Here is an 8961-nt window from a genome sequence, read left to right on the forward strand (position 1 = left end):
AAAATAGAGGAACAGTACCCATAAATGTTCTATGGGATGCAGCAAAAACAGTGATAAGGGGACACTGTATAAAGAAAGAAAAGCTCTTAAAAAAGCAATGGTACCAGGAAAGGCAAGCCAAAATTCAAGAACTGGGGAATTTACAAAGTAAATTAATGCACAAATATAACCCTATGATACAGAATCAAATAATAGAAATCAGACTAGGGGGGGGGGGGATGAGCAGATCTGCCCTCACAGAGAAGCCAGAGCTGGTTCCTAAATAAAACTTGTCTTAAGGGTGCCACTGGACTGTTTTGGCTATGGAGACAGGGCCAGCCCGAGGGGTTTCTGCGCCCTGCCTCATGGTGCCCCCCTCAAATGCCAGCCTCCCGGTGCGGCCTGGAGACCTCCCAGCTGGCTGCCTGTCTCACACCCGCCCTTGGGGCCCGAGCCTCTCCATCCCCCCCTTTCCCGACTCCGTCTGCCCCTCCTTCCCCTCGTCATGCATTTCCACCTCCTCCTCCGGGCCTTTGCACCGAGAGAGTCCCAGTCCAGCTCCTGCAAACGGGGGATCAGTAGGGCAGGCGGGCGGAGGAGGCTTCAGTCCGGGAGGCGCAAAGGCCTGGATGCTCCCTGTTCCCAGCTCCGTCCGCTTGGTCTTCTTCTTGCGGGGGAGGGTTAAAGGGGGGCCCCGGAGTCTGCGCTCCTAGAGAGAATCGGGACGTCGGCAGTGCAGTGGGGAAGGGGGTGGGGTCTCCTCGGTGCAGGCAGCAGTCCCCGTAGGGCAGCGATGGAGGGGTGTGTGTGTTTTTTAAGGCTGGAAATGGGGCTCCAGAAAGGCTTGGGGGAGGGGGGTTGCGGCAGAGGGTGAGCAGAGCAGCACTTTTGGGGCAGCCGACTCGGCCCTTTGCTTTTGGCGGGGCAGAACCAATGCCGCCCTCTCAGCTGTGGAGTCTTGTGAGCAAAAATCCTGCTTTGTATGCGCTCCGGGCATGAAAGTTGTGAGCAAGCGATTGGGCTCCTGCATAAATCAGTTTGCTCTGGAGCCACATCCTTCCTGAGCGGGGACCAACATATGTGAGCCGGAGGCTGAAAAATGGTAAACTGTAGATCTGCCTACCCCCCGCCCCCAAAAAGCTCCCGCCACCTCCGCCGCGGCGCCCAGCGTGCTTGCGGCTTCTTGTCCTCCGCCCCCAGAAAAGCCTTTGCCATCACCGCTGCGGCGCCTGGAGCGCCTGCGCCTTCCTTCCCCGCCCCCTAAAAGTTCCCGCCGCCTACTGGCTATTGGGGGGGGGGTAATGAGCAGATCTGCCCTCACAGAGAAGCCAGAGCTGGTTCCTCTACAGAACTTGGTCTTAAACTTACACAACAACCAATGGATAGAACTTGGAGATACAATAATCTGATAATGGCCAAAGAAAGGGATAGACATTATATGTCAGAGCAGATAAAGTTATATTTCGAGGAAAATAGAGGAACAGTACCCATAAATGTTCTATGGGATGCAGCAAAAACAGTGATAAGGGGACACTGTATAAAGAAAGAAAAGCTCTTAAAAAAGCAATGGTACCAGGAAAGGCAAGCCAAAATTCAAGAACTGGGGAATTTACAAAGTAAATTAATGCACAAATATAACCCTATGATACAGAATCAAATAATAGAAATCAGAAAGCAATTGGATGCATTAGACTCGACAACATTATGGAAAAGGGAAGCTATGGTGAAAAATGAATATCAAAGAAATAGTATTAACACATCAAAAAGATTAGCAAAATACCTGCAAAATAGGAAGGAAAAGCAAAGGGTAAAAAGCATAAAGGTGAATGGCCAAAAAACTCAACACCCTATAGAAATAAGAGAGGCGTTTGCGACTTACTATAAAAATCTATATACGAAAAGAGATACTGCAGTCTTTATAGAAGAGGTTAAAACAACACTGAAGGAGGAGGAGCAAAGTAAATTACGAGAGGAAATTACAATACAAGAAATAAAAGATGCAATCAAGGAACTCAGAAAGGGGAAATCCCCGGGTTTAGACGGGTTTACAAGTGAATTTTATAAGGAAATGGTAGAAATATTAACCCCAGAGCTACATATGGTCTTCAATGCGATCTTGAGGGGGGAGAAAGCCCCAGACTCATGGAGACAAACAGAAATAATAGTAATCATGAAACCAGGTAAAGACCCGGAAGAAGTAGGTTCATACCGTCCCATTAGTCTCCTTAATCAAGATTATAAGATCTTTGCTAAAATCTTGGCAAACAGAGTAAAGAACATCATACCTAATATAATAAAAGAAGATCAATATGGGTTTATTAAGGGGAGGAATATTGCTCATCCGATTAGGAACATAATAAACGTACTGCAACATAGTCAACAAAAAAAATTAGCCCTCCTAAAACTGGATGTCTATAAAGCTTTCGATACCCTCTCTCAGGGATTTTTGTGGCAGGTTATGAGAAAGTACAAGATGGGAGATAATTTTATAAAAGCAATCCAGGAAATATATAGAGATGGGAAAGCAGTGGTTAAGGTTAACAATGACAAATCACAAACATTTCAGATTCAGAGAGGAGTTCGACAGGGCTGCCCACTCTCACCACTTCTATTTACCATAGCGATAGAACAGCTAGCTGAGAGAATAAGAAATAGTGTAAGGATAAATGGTCTCAAAGCAAAGAAGGAAGAAATGAAAATTAATTTATTTGCAGATGACATTATAGTGGTTATGTCAAATCCCCAAGAAGCGATGAAAGAGATTAAAATTATACTAGAGGATTATGAGTGTTTCTCAGGTTTAAAAGTAAATATGGCCAAATCAGAAATCATGTACCTTAATGTGAATAAAGAAGAAAAAAAAGAAGTAAACAAAATTACAAGTATCGGTATGGGAACTAAAAGGTTTAAATACTTAGGGATAGTGATACAAAAAAAGATTGATAGAATCGCGGAAAGTAACTACAACATAATATGGAAGAAAATAGAAAAAGATATGAGAAAATGGAAAAACAAAACGCTAGGGCTCTCCACTAGAATTAGAAGTGTTAAAATGTTCTGGCTACCCAAATTAATATATTTATTTCAGGCGATACCACTAGAAGCACACAGTAAAAAGCTAGAACAATGGAACAGAGTGATTAGAGAATGGGTATTTGGGAGCAAGAAGTACAGAACCCAAAAGAGATTGATATATAGTCCCAAAGGGGAGCTAGGGTGGGGAGTCCCGGAGCTTAACAGCTATTATGAAGCCTTCCAAATAAAGTCCCTATTAGAAATAGGCGAAGGGGAAGAGCAAAAATGGGTTAGATTTGAGAACGAGATCAATAATCACATTGGCTGCTGGGGGCCTCTTTGCAAAGTCACAAAAATAGACCTCAAACTAACCAAAGGTCCCAGACATGCAGCCTTAGAAGCGTGGAATAAGTGGCAGGAGTTATGGCTAAGAAAAACTTCAAGCTGGGCACCATTAAAATCTATAAACAAGGATATAACAGGTAACGAATGGTGGGAATGGCTAAAAGCTAAAGGGTATTATAGGATGAAAGATATGTTTAGAGGAGGCAATCTAAAACCCATACAGGAGATAATAGAAGAGGTGGGCAACCAACATTGGTTAAGAATAACTGGCCTGTATAGTAAGGTTAAAAAGATAAAGGAAAAAGAGAAATGTTGGCTAGAGGAACCAATAGAAACATTATACAAAGAGATGCAAAAGTCAAAACAAGGGCTAGCAGGGAAAATTTACAAGGAAATGACATCAAATGTAGATAAGTCAATATTGTATTTACAAAACACTTGGGCCAAAGAAGGTCAGATAACAGATAGTATGGCAAGAAAAATAATGAAAGGAACTGAGGAAATTAAAGTAATCAAATTTAATGAAATGGAGCATAAATTTCTTACCAAATGGTATAAAACACCAGCACAAATTGCAAACATGTTCCCAGGTATGAGCCCTAGATGTTGGCATTGTAAACAATCGAAGGGATGGTATTCCCATATGTGGTGGGAGTGCCCAGAGGTCAGAGTATTCTGGACAAAGATATTACAAATTATAAATAAGACATGTAAAGTATCATTACACATTAACTTTAATTTAATGCTAATGAGTATAGTAGGTAATCCAGCAATAAGCAAAGAGAACCAAGCTTTGTTTAAAGCCCTGATACTAGCAGGCAAAGCAGTAATAGCTCTAGGCTGGAAGAACAAAAATAAATGGACAGTAGAAATCTGGCATAATTATTTGTTTGATCTCATACAGTCCGACATAATCGAAAAACTGGAACGTAAGGCCACATGGAAAGACAAGACTACGGAGATCACGATGAAGTGGAAGACCTACCTGGAATGGATACCGACAGAAGGAAGAAAAGACATTCAGAGCAAGATTCGGACTTTGTGCCCGTGGCTGGGAATATAGGACTAAAGCACCGGGATGGGAATATAGGACTAAAACACCGGGATAGTATAGGGGGGAGGGGGAGGGGGGAGGGATAAAAACTACTTTGTAATGCATGGTCAAAAGATAATATGTAACATTTGTGAAAAACAATTATAAAAAATTAAAAAAAAATTATTGAGTTATAAACTATAAGTGCATTTTCCAGTGAACTAGCGTTAGTGAGTTCACTTTAGTTCAGAGCCCTGCGAGCTAGACATCTAGGAGTGAATCTGCACCAAGGAAGATGCAGAACAGCTTATTATTTTTTTTGCTGAAATAAGTTAAATTCAGAGTTACAAGTTGGGCTCTGGTTGTCTAGAACACAATCAGATTGAAAGGACAATAGAATGGGAAGGTGCTCACTTTCGGTCCGGGAGCCAACTGAGAAATCAATAATAGAGTCTCTCAAGTCCATAGAGGATACTGCATAATCTACAATGCTGCATCCCCTGGGAGAAATAAAGGTATAGTTACCAGGGGTATCGTGCTGAAAGGAACCATTAAGTATAGAGAGGTTATTCTGAACACAAAGGTCTATCCGCCTGTGACCAGCCTGGTTAACAACTGGGTCTCTAGACTGCCTAGGCAAGAGGAAAGGGAAAGGGGTTTGGTTGTCCCCATCCCAATGGAAAATATTACTAAGGTGTTTATTATTACAACCAAGTCTAACATTGAAATCCCCCACTGCCAAAAAAGCGGCCTCAGGGTATTTGTTAAAGAAAACAGTAAGATAATCTTTCAAAGAATTCCATTGGGATTTAAAGGAATTATTGTCATGGCAGGGGGGCATATATACATTAACTATAAGCAGCTGGAAATCCCTGAGATGGAGGAGAAACGCCTGTGCGAGAGAGGGGCAAGAGTCCAATTGCAAAATAGACAATTTAGAAGCATTATTAAACAGCCCACAAAGCCCTGCCATATAACGTCCCTTCCGATTCTCACTGCAGGGAGAGAATAAGAAGTAAATCCATTAATCGAAATATTACTGTGAGACCACGTTTCTTGGGGAAAATATCATGTCAAAAGTTAATAAAAAATTCATTAGATCAGAGTCCCCCCATTTATTAGCCCACCCAGCAATGTTCCAAGAAATAAGGCGAAGAGTCCGACTCTGGGAATTTCTCAGGTTCTTACTACTAACAGGCAGTCAGTCCATTTCAGAGATTGAATTCAGAAATGGAATATTGTCGGGGCAGACACAGCCATTTGCTGTGCCTTGAGGAATAGGAAGAGGTGGAGTGGCCTTTGGGGCTTTCTGGCCGGGCACCTCATTCAGATCTTTTAGTACAATTTCTTTCACTATTTCAGTAGGGGGAGCTTCAGGACTAGAGGACTGCTCCCAGCTTCGAGGTGGAATAAAAATGCCTTCACATTCCCTCTGAGAAGTTTGGTTGGATCTTATAGAGGCCGGTAAATCCTTGGGTAGGTCAGATACAGCAGCTGTATATAAAACATTTCTGCAACACTTGGGGTTATTGGGTAAATGCACCTCAGAGTCCTTGATCTCTTATAATTTGTGGCTTATAAAGGTTAGTCTATCGATAATGGACTGCTGTACATCATCAGAGAGGTTTCCAAAAGAGGAGAGAACATCTTCTTCCAAATTCTTTGTTGAAGGATCTGAGGCCAAAAAACTATTAAAATCAAAACCAAATAAACAGTCCTGACTGTTAGTCTGAGTGGGGAGAGGTTTGGGATCGGAGAAAGCATTTGGTGCATGAGCACTCAAATCCTCCCAGGAGTTTAGGTTGGGATGAGCAGTCTCAATATCCATGGAATCCTCAGTTTGGTAGGAAGAGGTGGTCGATGGCTTGGGCTGGCTCTTACTACATAAGGGAGTAACCACAGAATTGTGGAACACACGGGTAGTAAAAATTCCCATTTTGCAGAGGTCCAGTTTTCTCTTAAAAAGCAAAGTTGGAAATGTATGCGTTGCAAAGGAAAGAATAATTCTTTGTACCTGGTATTGAGCGTTGAGAACTTCAACTTCGTGGAGATCAATCTCTGAGTATTTAAATTTGAGTTCAGCCGAGAGGTGCCTCTTAGCATGGGAAACACTTAGCCAACTTGGTACAAAGCCATATCTCCCTTGGATTGTTAAGGAAAGACGGAGCTCTTCCGCCAGGCCTTTGAGTAGGAGCCGCTGCCCCACTATTCCACCATTGTCATGGTTCCTTAAAGGATGTACCGACAAGGCCCTGAGGAAGAACCTGGACAACGTAAAGAAGATCCAATAAGTCATTGCCATTGGGCATAAATATCATGGGAGTACCACCTGGAACTGTGTTGATTCTATCCTGGACGTATGAGATTAGTAACTGACTGAGCACCATTGTTTTAAGTGTTGGATGTTTTTATTATGTTTTATATGTTTTTAATTATGGCACGGCTAATTACCCTGCCCTTGTTAGCCGCCCTGAGCCCACTGGGGAGGGCGGGATATAAATGTGAAAAATAAATAAATAAATAAATACATAAATACATAATTTTTCCTTGACTGGTAAACAAGTTGGAATGGATTTTTTTTCTTTGAGGCTTTAAAGGTGCCCGCGTTGCCTGCGTATACTTCACTGTGCATATGTGATTTACCATGCTGACAGGTAGCAGGCTCTGGGGATTTAGTTTGATCATGATGGTCCCAGGGAGATAGCTTGGCCACCGCAGCAGTTAGTAATTTAGTTTGAGCTTTTAGTTCTTGAATGCTGCCAAATAGGCAATCCACAGCTCTAGCAATTAAAAGTATTAGAGAGTTCATTGAATTCGTTAAAGGTGCTCCGCCCAACTCTGGGGTGGACTCCATGTCTGTTGGCCTGGCCCGTTCCTCCAGGTCAGGCTCTTCAAGTAGAGCATGCGCGTTTCCCTCATCACCACCACAGCTGGACTCAAGTAGAGAAAATCGGTTTGAAGTCTCCACTGCAAAAATAGGTGTGCTGTTCTTATTAGGGTTATTGTCAGCACCCTCAGAGCCATAGAGGAAGTCACAGATTTTAGACTGTTTTGAAGCTGGCAATAGGCAGTTTTCCTCTCGTCCTCTCCCACGTTTGCCCAGCGGCATAGCGTAGACCAATTAAAATGGGGTTTACTCCAATTAAAAGAGAAAAAAGAAAAAAAACCTAAATATAAAAGCTTAAGCAGCTTACTCAAAAGAAGTTAATTGGTTCTGATCAAAACACTCAATCTCCGCTTCCCTCGGTCTCCGTTTCCCTCCTTAACAAAGGAGAGTTATTTATCTTCCAGAGGGGGGGGGAGAGTCAAATAAATTCAGATAAGTTCTTCAAAAGCTGTCCGGAGAAGAATTAAGAGACATAATAAAAGCTGGACACCGAGTAGAAAGCTTACCCAACGAAAAAACTTTAAAAAGCCTGTTCAGTCCTTAGCACCACTGAATACAGTTCGCTAGCACACACACATAGGTTATAAGAAAAGCTGATAGCTGAGCACAACTAGCTTGTAGAAGATAAATAACTTTAAAACCTTCCAAAAAGCTAGGCACTTATCTCTTGGGCGTCCTTCGGGTAACTGACCGGAACCGGAACCACTTGTTCTACTATGTAAAATTACAGCATAGGACTAGGCTTGCCAGGTCCTCCCTGGCCACTGGCTTGGGATGCGGGTTTTGTTTTTTTTAAAGATGGAGCCTGGCAAGGACAGGGACCTCAGTGGGGTACAATGTCATAGAGTCCACCCTCCAAAGCATCCATTTTCTCCAAGGGAACTGATCTCTGTAGTCAGGAGACGAGCTGTAATTCCAGGTGATTTCCCGGTCCCACCTGGAGGCTGGCATCTCTACATAGGACCCACTCATTGCATCTGAAAAAAACTGGCCTCTAGTCCAGGAAAGGAACAAAATTTTGTCAGCCTTTAAAGCTGCCACAAGAGTCCTGAATATTTTTTGCTACAAATTATTTATTTCTCAAATTTCTACCCTACCCTCCTAGCCAAGGCAGCTTATATAAAATCAGCATATATCCTCCGGTATATATAATTCTATTTTGGTCATGGACTCCCCTGAACATTCCAACACGCTCCAAAATCAGTTCGCTCTCTGATCTGTCATTCAGAGGGTCTCCCTATTCACTGGCTGCTTTGCCTGAGTCCTGCCTCCAACATTCTAAACAGTTTGCCGTTCCTCTCCCCCCCACAGCCAGTCAGAACACAGAGGTCATTTGCATATGTGGCCTGATTCGCCTTTGCCTGGGAACACAGAGGTCGTTTGCATATGCAGCCTCACTGGCCTTTCCCTCTAACTCGAATAATAATAATAATAATAAAATAACATTCTAAACAGTTTGCTGTTGATGTTCTGAGGTAAAATAAATTTCCCCTTAGTGTCTGTTGGGGGAAACCATGGTTGCAAATCTCCAGGTGAGGGCTGAAGATCACTCAGAATTACAACTGCTTACCAGATGGCAGAGATCAGTTCCTCTGGAGAAAATGGTGAGCTCTGAGCAGGAGCAGGAGAGAGAGCTGTGAGAGAGGTGAGTGGGTTTCTTTTACTTGCTTTCAGCTGAGAGAATTCAGCTAAGGATATTTTG

This window comes from Gekko japonicus, unplaced genomic scaffold (assembly GCF_001447785.1).
Source record: "Gekko japonicus isolate JY-2015 unplaced genomic scaffold, Gekko_japonicus_V1.1 scaffold665, whole genome shotgun sequence".
In the NCBI taxonomy this organism is placed as follows: domain Eukaryota; kingdom Metazoa; phylum Chordata; class Lepidosauria; order Squamata; family Gekkonidae; genus Gekko; species Gekko japonicus.